At 46.3% G+C, this 10859-nt stretch overlaps 1 pseudogene; it reads left to right on the top strand.

Moving 5' to 3' along the window:
* The first annotated feature begins 10077 nt into the window (after positions 1-10077).
* On the top strand, positions 10078-10194 carry LOC130363496 (U2 spliceosomal RNA; annotated as a pseudogene).
* Positions 10195-10859: the final 665 nt, after the last annotated feature.

Genomic DNA, 10859 nt, shown 5'->3' with positions numbered 1-10859 from the left:
TTATGACAGTATAACCTGTGTCCTGCACCAAACTCCACTGATATCCTCTCTATGGATCATCAGCTTATTCCGCAATTCAATTCCCCCCCTTTGACCCAGTCCCCTTTGACCCAGTTACCTGCCTTTTTTGGTTGCGAGTTTAGTCGAGACAGTGGTACTGTGGCTAGGTACAAGAAGGTGTCCTACCGTACTCTCGGAGATGATCCGCTTCCTGTCTCTGAGTCCCATCTCTTTTGGTCCAAAATTATGCCCTGTATTGCGTGACTGGCTTAAGGTTCCATAACCCAGGGTCGATGTTCGGGCGCTAAAACTGATATGGATTTTATCAGTGACCTAGTAAATATCTTACTCCCGACCAAATTCATTATCAGAATGTATACACCAAAGTAAATCAAACAGAGTCATGTCAGTTTCAAATACTTCATACTTCTACTTTATTAGGCGGTTGTCCAAGCTTATATAACCATTTCATTAACATAAGTTCCCACCCTCACTAGGGAGGTGTTTTTAGCCTTGGCATACCATATGCATACCATATAAGGTATGTCATCTATCTCAGAAATTAGGTTTTGACAAGAACAGGAAATTCCTCAACTCAATGGGAGTGGGGAGGGGGGGATGGCATTGTCAAATAGTCATTTTATGCTGCATACATACAATATATATATATATATATATATATATATATATATATATATACATCAATCACAGTAGCGGACTAGTAGCCAACACACAGCAGGAGGTGGAGGACTGATGGGCTTTAAGGTAGCTATCATAAATCAGAAGGTGGCATACTAGTAGACAACATCAGAAAGTACATGAGAAAGTTGCAGCTGATAGTTTCCAGTAAACAGCAGGAGGTGAAGGACTTGGTAATATTACCAAAGTAGGTTTGGTAATATCCAGCATATAGCAGGAGGTGACGGTTGTAGTAGCCAGCATACATCAGAAGGTGATGACATTGTAGTATGAAGCATACTGCATGGGGTGGTGGACTGGTGGGGCTGTTTGTAGCGAGTATACTGCTGGGGGTGGGAGACTGATCGTACAAGTAGTTGCCAGCAGAAATCAGGAGGTGCAGACTAGAATCCAACATACGGAAGGAGGTGACGGTTTAATAGTATCCAGTGTACAGCAGGAGATATAGGTAAGTAAAAGCCAGTGTACATAAGAATTTGGGGGTTCAGTAACTCAGCATACAGCAGTACGTGGTGGGGCCTATAGTAGTCAGTGTACAGAAGTAGATGGTTGACTGGTGGTATAGTAGTATCCAGCGTACATAAGAAGTTGATTTCTGTAGTATCCAGCATACAGCAGAAGGTAGCAGACTGGTTGCCTGGTAGTGTCCAGCGTACATCAGGAGGTATCAACTTGGTGGTATCCAGCATACAGCTGGACTTGGTGGTCTGGTAGTAGCCAGAGTACCTTAGAAGGTGGTGGACTGGTTGAATCCAGCATACATCATATGGTGGCTTACTGGTACTAGCCAGCATAAAGAAAGAGGTGGTGGATTTGTAGGGTCCAGCATACATCAGAGAGTGGTTGCGGTGTAGTAGCCAGTATACAGCAGAAGGTGGCAGGCTGGTTTTAGCCAGCATACTGTCAGATATGGGTGACTAGTGAGACTGGTAGTAGGCAGTGTAGTGGTAGTATTTTTACTATGTATTTTTTCTATATATATTTATACTTTTATATGTATACACATACTCCTTAAATTCTACTAATGTACATTGTGGTTGGGTATAAATATTCACATATGCTCTTTTGTGGTAATTAATATGTACTAGTGATAGTGAATGTGATTGTGTATATTAAGGGATTTTGTTCAAAACTCTCAGAGCCAGAGGCCATGATCATGACACCATGGCCCTGCCCCCTGACAATGTCATGCCACGCCACCTCCATTCATGTCTATGGGAGGGGGCATGTTGGCCGACATACCCTCCCATAGACATGAATGTAGAGGGTGAGGCGTAACATCACGAGGGGCATGGCCGTGTTTTCACGATCACTGCCTCAGAAACCTTGCTGCTGGGGCTCCACACGATCAGACATCTTATCCCCTATCCTTTGGATGGAGGATAAGATGTCTAGCAGCGGCGTACCCCTTTGAAATCACTTTAAAACTCCTTGAATATATTCCTAGTGACCCTAGCAGTGTTATGAAGGGGTTCACCGCTCTTAGGCAGTGTAATAAAGGACATACAGCTCCCAGGCAGTGTTTTACAGGGGTTTCAGGGATAATTCCATTGCTGGTTTGCAGAGAACTGAACATTTCTGAAAGCTCAGCGAGTCTGGCGAACCAAACTTTTGAAAAGTGCATTCATCTTTAGTAAGGACATTGATTTGGGGGCGAGTTTAGGTTTGCATTGCTCCCTACCTGACATGACAGAATTACCACAATTAAAGACAATGGAGGTACAGGGGGGTAGGCTAATGGCGGAGCAGAGATCCTGTGTTAAGCAGCTTGTTGGATCAGAAACGGTGATAACATCACACATCATCACTGAAGATTATAAGTAAGATTAGTGGACACTAGGAAGAGAGTGTGAAGCATTACGGCCAAATTTACAGCATAGAATGGGTTACTGCTAAACTAACAGGGACCTAAACACCATCATTCTCTATCACTAGAGCATCCAGGTCACCACAGCTAAATCCAGACCCTGCTATACCTGATCCTCAGGAGCTGATCGCTGTTCCTGGAAGTATCTTGTATTTTAAGATCAATAAGAATATCAGTCGGTGACCACCTGAGCCTCTGCCTAAATCCAGATCACATAGAGATGTATGAGACTGTACGGTATAAAAGAAGGGAGAGATACAGACATCTAATGCACTATCCTCTATATACACCACGCTTCATGTCCGTGATCTCTACAGCCTCCTGTTCTGTGTTATATTGGGGTGACCTGTCCTACACCACGCTTCATGTCCGTGATCTCTACAGCCTCCTGTTCTGTGTTATATTGGGGTGACCTGTCCTACACCATGCTTCATGTCTCTGATCTCTACAGCCTCCTGTTCTGTGTTATATTGGGGTGACCTGTCCTACACCATGCTTCATGTCCCTGATCTCTACAGTCTCCTGTTCTGTGTTAGATTGGGGTGACCTGTCCTACACCATGCTTCATGTCCGTGATCTCTACAGCCTCTTGTACTGTGTTATATTGGGGTGACCTGTCCTACATCATGCTTCATGTCCCTGATCTCTACAGCCTCCTGTTCTGTGTTATATTGGGGTGACCTGTCCTACACCATGCTTCATGTCCGTGATCTCTACAGTCTCCTGTTCTGTGTTAGATTGGGGTGACCTGTCCTACACCATGCTTCATGTCTCTGATCTCTACAGCCTCCTGTTCTGTGTTAGATTGGGGTGACCTGTCCTACACCATGCTTCATGTCCGTGATCTCTACAGCCTCCTGTCCTGTGTTATATTGGGGTGACCTGTCCTACACCATGCTTCATGTTCGTGATCTCTTCAGCCTCCTGTTCTGTGTTATATTGGGGTGACCTGTCCTACACCATGCTTCATGTCCCTGATCTCTACAGTCTCCTGTACTGTGTTATATTGGGGTGACCTGTCCTACACCATGCTTCATGTCTCTGATCTCTACAGCCTCCTGTTCTGTGTTATATTGGGGTGACCTGTCCAACATCATGCTTCATGTCTCTGATCTCTACAGCCTCCTGTTCTGTGTTATATTGGGGTGACCTGTCCTACACCATGCTTCATGACCGTGATCTCTATAGTCTCCTGTTCTGTGTTATATTGGGGTGACCTGTCCTACACCATGCTTCATGTCTCTGATCTCTACAGCCTCCTGTTCTGTGTTATATTGGGGTGACCTGTCCTACATCATGCTTCATGTCTCTGATCTCTACAGCCTCCTGTTCTGTGTTATATTGGGGTGACCTGTCCTACACCATGCTTCATGTCTCTGATCTCTACAGCCTCCTGTTCTGTGTTATATTGGGATGACCTGTCCTACACCATGCTTCATGTCCGTGATCTCTACAGCCTCCTGTTCTGTGTTATATTGGGGTGACCTTTCCTACATCATGCTTCATGTCTCTGATCTCTACAGCCTCTTGTTCTGTGTTATATTGGGGTGACCTGTCCTACACCATGCTTCATGTCCCTGATCTCTACAGCCTCCTGTTCTGTGTTATATTGGCGTGACCTGTCCTACACCATGCTTCATGTCTCTGATCTCTACAGCCTCCTGTTCTGTGTTATATTGGGGTGACCTGTCCTACACCATGCTTCATGTCCCTGATCTCTACAGCCTCCTGTTCTGTGTTATATTGGGGTGACCTGTCCTACACCATGCTTCATGTCCTGATCTCTACAGCCTCCTGTTCTGTGTTATATTGGGGTGACCTGTCCTACACCATGCATCATGTGCCGGATCTCTACAGCCTTCTCTTGTATGTTATATTGGGGTGCACAGTCTTATCTGGGGGAGTCATACATAGACATCTACTCTCCGCACACCAGGACAGCCCTGTTCCTTGTCCTTATTCTGTATGTGACTCTTTGTGGATCCCAGAATCCACCACCAGCCTGTCATCTGGACATAGTGAAGTTTGTTGAGGATTATGAGTATTTCCAGGATGGAGACGTCATCATCGGAGGAGTCTTCACTGTCAATTGTCTTATGAATCAGTTGCTTTATAAAGGATTTATTGATTATTACATTTGCTTGAGGTAAGTGAGAACATCTCATATCAGATCTTCTGGACACGACACATCATTGTCTTTCCTCTTGTTCTATAGAGGTGTCCCTCCTGCCGGTCTACTGGAGGTGTGTCCATTAGATTCCTCACCTCCCTGATTAGACAGGGTCACCAAACCATTTTACTCATTCCTTGGTGGCAACCTGGCTAATGCTTAGTTGTTCACCAGGAGCAATTTTGGTCCCTGCGTAGCTTTGGTGAAAGGGGAATGTAAGACTCACGGCACTAGGCAGGACTCACACTGTGGTAGTAGATCTGCTGGACCTGTGTGGCAAACGACGCTGGCCGTGCTAGGGAGTGGAGTCTAAGGTGGCGCTGGTTTTCACCCGAGCCCGCTGCAAATTGTGATGGTCTTCCCCAGGCGCTATTCCTGGCACGACTCTACCACACAGGAGGCTGAGGTGATGCGAGGTACAGGAGGGCTTAGACAAGATGTGGTCTGGATAGCAGGACATCAGGGCTGGCGGCTCAGGTGCGTAGTCAGGAACATAGCAGAAGGTCAACAGGCAGGGGGCAAGGAGCAAGGTCAGGTCACGGAATACAAGGGTCTGGAACACGGCAAGGCAACACAAAAAACGCTTTCACTAGGCACTAGGGCAACAAAGATCCGGCAGGGAGTCATGGGAGGTGCGGTAATTTATGAAAAAAACAGTGCAGGTGCAAACAATAATTATGGGTGTACTGGCCCTTTACATCAAAGAGCTCCGGCACGCGCACGCCCTAGGAGGCGGGGGGGTGCACGTCGGCGCTGGGAGAAGAAAGAGGAAGGAGACGGGCACGGAGGTGAGAGACGGGCTGGGACTCGCACGTGGGCTCGTCCCGCGATGCGAATCCCAGCCCCGCCGGCTTGGGAAGTGAGAGGGAGAATGCGCTCACAGTCAGCGTGTCTGGCCGGAGAGCAAGATGTAACAGGGAAATTGTATCTGGAACCTGGCAAGTGCCATTTGGCCCAGAGGCAAGGATTTGGTTTATTTGGGGCCTATCTCCCCTTCATGTACATTTTTTTGTGTGAACACTTTGCACTTTTTACTTGCACTTACTTCTTCAAATAAAATGTATAAATAATGGCCAATTATGTGAGTGAAGAATCTAGAATCAGTTTTCATGAACCTGTTGGACATACTATGTGTTTGATACCTTCTAAGCCGTGATCGTTCCTTACTGTGGGTATCTCATGTGCTTAACGGGGACACAGCCTCTCATCCACCAGGGGCCACATTGTCAGACTCCATTACTAAGAGGGACTTCAATAAAGTCTACAGAAATGCCCCATAGAGCAGCTCACCCATCCCCCTCTGTAATGACATCCAGGGCACGGGTCAACATCGAGCGATCAGCTTGAAAATCTACAATCCCAAAAGAAAGGTCCAACACCAGGTTTTTCTTTTTCTTTTTTTTTTTTTTTTGCTTTATTCAGACATTTTGACATAACATCTTTATCCAGATCTGACAAGCTATGGATCTGAAACACAGTGGGTTTAACTGTTATATTTCCAGTCTGAATTCTGTCATTGTAATACTTTCTGAATAAAGAAGATTCTGTAATTACCTAAAGATCCCAGCTCTGGATGTTGTTGTTGAGGATTGTAGATTTTCCTGCTACAAAGTATTAACTCAGTTAAATACGAGCCTTAAAGGGGTACTCCGCCCCTAGACATCTGATCCCCTATCCAAAGGATAGGGGATAAGATGTCTGATTGCGGGAGTCCCACCACTGGGGACCCCAGCAATCTCCCTGCGGCACCTGGCATTCGTTTAAAGCGTCGGGTGCAGTGCTGGAGGCTTGTGACGCCACGGCCACACCCCCTAAATGCAAGTCTATGGGAGGGGGCGTGGCGGCTGTCACTCCCCCTCCCATAGACTTGCATTGAGGATGCATGGCTGTGATGTCACGAGCGGGGCATGGCCATGATGTTACGCGCCTCTGCACCGCACCGCCAGTCATCTGGCATGAAGCAAAGTTTGCTCCGTGTACCAGATGTCTGGGGTGCTGCAGCCCAAGATCACAGGGGTCCTCAGCAGCAGTACCTCGCTATCAGACTTCATATCCCCTATCCTTGGGATAGGTGATAAGATGTCTAGGGGCAGAGCGCCCCTTTAACTCCTTAAGGACTCATGACCTACCAGTACGTCATGAGTCCGCTCCCGATCTATAACGTCATAGCGGGTCGGGCCCGGCCTCTAACAACGGCCGGGACCCGTGGCTGCCGCGTGCTATTAACCCTTTAGACACGGCTTTCAAAGTTGAACGCCGCGTCTAAAGTGAAAGCATGCCGGTTATCTCAGGGAGCTGTTCGGGATAGCCGCGGTGAAATCGCGGCATCCCAAACAGCTTACAGGACAGCGGGAGGGTCCATACCTGCCTCCTCGCTGTCCGATCGCCGAATGACTGCTCAGTGCCTGAGATTCAAGCGGCAGAATCATCGATCACTGGTTTCCTATGAGAAACCAGTGATCAATGTGAAAGATCAGTGTGTGCAGTGTTATAGGTCCCTATGGGATAACAATGATCAGTATAAGAGATCAGTGTGTGCAGTGTTATAGGTCCCTATGGGATAACAATGATCAGTGTAAGAGATCAGTGTGTGCAGTGTTATAGGTCCCTATGGGATAACAATGATCAGTATAAGAGATCAGTGTGTGCAGTGTTATAGGTCCCTATGGGATAACAATGATCAGTATAAGAGAACAGTGTGTGCAGTGTTATAGGTCCCTATGGGATAATAATGATCAGTATAAGAGATCAGTGTGTGCAGTGTTATAGTCTCCTATGGGATAATAATGATCAGTATAAGAGATCAGTGTGTGCAGTGTTATAGGTCCCTATGGGATAACAATGATCAGTGTAAGAGATCAGTGTGTGCAGTGTTATAGGTCCCTATGGGATAACAATGATCAGTATAAGAGATCAGTGTGTGCAGTGTTATAGCCCCCTATGGGAGCTATAACACTGCAAAAAAAAAAAAAGTGAAAAAAAAAAAAGTGAATAAAGATCATTTAACCCCTTCCCTATTAAAAGTTTGAATCAACCCCCATTTCCCATTAAAAAAAAACAGTGTAAATTTAAATAAAAATAAACATATGTGGTATCGCCGCGTCCGAGAATGTCCGAATTATAAAAATATATCATTAATTAAACCGCACGGTCAATGGCGTGCGCGCAAAAAAATTCAAAAGTCCAAAATAGTGCATTTTTGGTCACTTTTTTCAAGAAAAAATGAATTAAAAGCGATCAATAAGTTCTATAAATGCAAAAATGTTACCGCTAAAAACTTCAGATCACGGCGCAAAAAATGAACCCACATACCGCCCCATACGCAGAAAAATAAAAAAGTTTTAGGGGTCAGAAGAGGACAATTTTAAAAGAATACATTTTCCTGCATGTAGTTATGATTTTTTCCAGAAGTCCGACAAAATCAAACCTACATAAGAAGGGGATCATTTTAATTGTATGGACCTACAGAATAACGATAAGGTGTCATTTTTACCGAAAAATGTACTACGTAGAAACGGAAGCCCCCAAAAGTTACAAAATTGCGTTTTTTTTTTCCAATTTTGTCTCACAATGATTTTTATTTCCGTTTCACCATAGATTTTTGGGTAAAATGACTGATGTAATTACAAAGTAGAATTGGTAGCGCAAAAAATAAGCCATCATATGGATTTCTAGGTGCAAAATTGAAAGAGTTATGATTTTTTAAAGGTAAGGAGGAAAAAACGAAAATGCAAAAACGGAGTCCTTAAGGGGTTAAATTGTAATATACTTACTGAAAGAAAACAGTGTTTCTATATCTACTGCCCTATATGAGAAAGTAATTGCCCCCTTATATACGCAATCACATAATCTCAATATTATACAGTGGTCCCTCAACATACAATGGTAATTCCTTCCAAATGACCCATCGTTTGTCGAATCCATCGTATGTTGAGGGATTCGTGCAATGTAAAGTATAGGAAGTTATACTCACCTGTCCTCACCACTCCGGACCGCGTCCTCAGTGCTCCCGATGCTGTCCCAGGGGCTCCCGATGCTGTCCCGCTGCTCTGGGATCCTCCGGATTCTTCCGCATCTTCTGCAGGGTCCGGGCCACGCTTTCTGGTGACGTTATTACGCTGCAGCGTCGGCACGGCGTGCGTAGCGATGTAATAACGACGCCGGAAAGCGAGGCCCGGACCCTGGAGAAGATACAGAAGACACCGGAGGATCGCGAAGTGGAACCGGAGCAGCGGGGATAGGTACGTGAACCTGTCCGGGATGCTTAAACTGCTATCCGACAGTAGCTTAAGCATTTTGCGCTGTCAGATAGCTGTTAATGCAATGGCCCCGACATATAAAAGCATCGTATGTCGATGAGAGGCCATCGTATGTCGATTTGATCATATGTCGGGGCCATCGCATGTCGGGGGGTTACTGTATAGTCAACTAAGAAGTAAAACCACAAAGATGCGCTCACTCTTTTCAGTAACACAATCCATCCCCACACATGAAGAAGTCCTCAGGCCGGAATACTGACCGCAGCAGAATACCAGAAGGAAAGTCGCCCGACACAAACCCATGTTCTCTGAAACCTCATGATCCATATTTACAATATAAATGGTCCCATATAACACTGATGCATTTTGAGCCAAATTGTTCTTTGTCAGAATCAGATCCTTTAAGTTTGAAATGTATCAGTATCATATGGGACCTTTTCTAACTATGGATCCTGTCCATTAGACACTGAAGACGCCCCCTGCCCAACAGGTTTCATCTAAACAACACTTTTGGCCCATATACAGGCATGGCCATAAATGTTGGCACCCCTGAAAATTTTCAGAAAATGAAGTATTTCTCACAGAAAAGGATTGCAGTAACACATGTTTTGCTATACACATGTTTATTCCCTTTGTGTGTATTGGAAGTAAACTAGAAAAGGGAGGAAAAAAATCTAATTGGACATAATGTCACCAAGCTCCAAAAATGGTCTGGACAAAATTATTGGCACCCTTTCAAAATTGTGGAAAAATAAGATTGTTTCAAGCATGTTGTTACGCCGAGCGCTCCGAGTCCCTGCTCCTCCCCGGAGCGCTCACGGCGTTCTCCTCTCTGCAGCGCCCCGGTCAGACACGCTGACCGGGAGCGCTGCACTGACATTCACGATGGGGATCCGATTCGCATAGCGGGACGCGCCCGCTCGCGAATCGCATCCCAAGCCACTTACCCGTCCTGGTCCCCGGCTGTCACGTTCTTGCGCCCGCGGCTCCGCTCTCTAGGGCGCGCGGCAATCCCTCGCTGACACAGAGGATCCACATCCAGCTAGCCGAATCATAACACATGTGATGCTCCTTTAAACTCAATCGCTTCTCGGCCTTTTGGCTAAGATCAAGTGTAGTATCTGTTCTTATCAGTTTCATGCTGGTGGAGAATGCCTGCCGGTATGGGGCTGGTGGGGATGGGTGTACCGGGGCTTTACGGGGCTGTTCTGAGGAATCGGCTCAAAGGCTGCCCCGATGTGACCTGCTCCATCCGGGTCTCGCCATGAGGCTGAGAGGGTCTAGAGCCTAGGTACTTTTGTGCCTCGGTGAGTGGTGACCCCGAGGTGCCGAAACTCACTGGGTGTACTGGCTCACTGAGTGGAAGCACGGGCACCATAATCTGTTCACCTTGTGGCACTCCCCTCTTGATTCCCGGCCTTCTGGCTAGGTTCAGAGAAATTTTTATAGATTCGGCCGGATGTCCGGGCAGTATATCTACACACATTCACTTATTTATTTATTTTTATCTCACTGTGTGACTTTTTGCGTGTTGTGTGTCCACAGGATTTGTCAGGATGCGGTAGCCCTTCTGGGTGTCCTCCTGGCTGTCTAGGGGAGGTGTATGTGGCCATTAGGTTCCGCACCTCCCTGCAAACACCCCAGGTACTCCTGCTTCGGCAGGGTACCTACCGTTATTGGCTCTTCGGGGAAATACCTTGGCTAACGCCAAGGGGGATGCTGGGAGCATTTGTTGTCCCTTAGTATCCTTGGCGAAAAGGGACATCGAACCTGGAACCTCATAGGTACCTTTTGGTCCGGAGGCGAAGGGTAAGGTTTGTTGGGGGGCCTCTCTCCTAACGGAGAAGGGCTTGCGATAGACCGC

This window comes from Hyla sarda, chromosome 3 (assembly GCF_029499605.1).
Source record: "Hyla sarda isolate aHylSar1 chromosome 3, aHylSar1.hap1, whole genome shotgun sequence".
In the NCBI taxonomy this organism is placed as follows: Eukaryota; Metazoa; Chordata; class Amphibia; order Anura; family Hylidae; genus Hyla; species Hyla sarda.
Note: the sequence above shows the minus strand (reverse complement) of the source record. Positions and strands in the feature narration are given on the sequence as shown.